Here is a 229-nt window from a genome sequence, read left to right on the forward strand (position 1 = left end):
TTAAACCAAAGACTACCATAAAAACCAAAATAAGAATTTGCTTAAATTGCCACAGCAAGTCACTTGAAAATGAGAAAAGTTAAATTTCAAGGGAAAAATAAAAGTCTATTACATAAGTAGTAGACATGTAATCATCCATCCCAATAATTAAAGTAACAAAACTATTTTAAACTTTATTTTGAAGTAGTGGGTACTAACTTTATTTTAAAGTTAATAAAGGGGCAAGATT

This window comes from Solanum dulcamara, chromosome 1 (assembly GCF_947179165.1).
Source record: "Solanum dulcamara chromosome 1, daSolDulc1.2, whole genome shotgun sequence".
In the NCBI taxonomy this organism is placed as follows: Eukaryota; Viridiplantae; Streptophyta; class Magnoliopsida; order Solanales; family Solanaceae; genus Solanum; species Solanum dulcamara.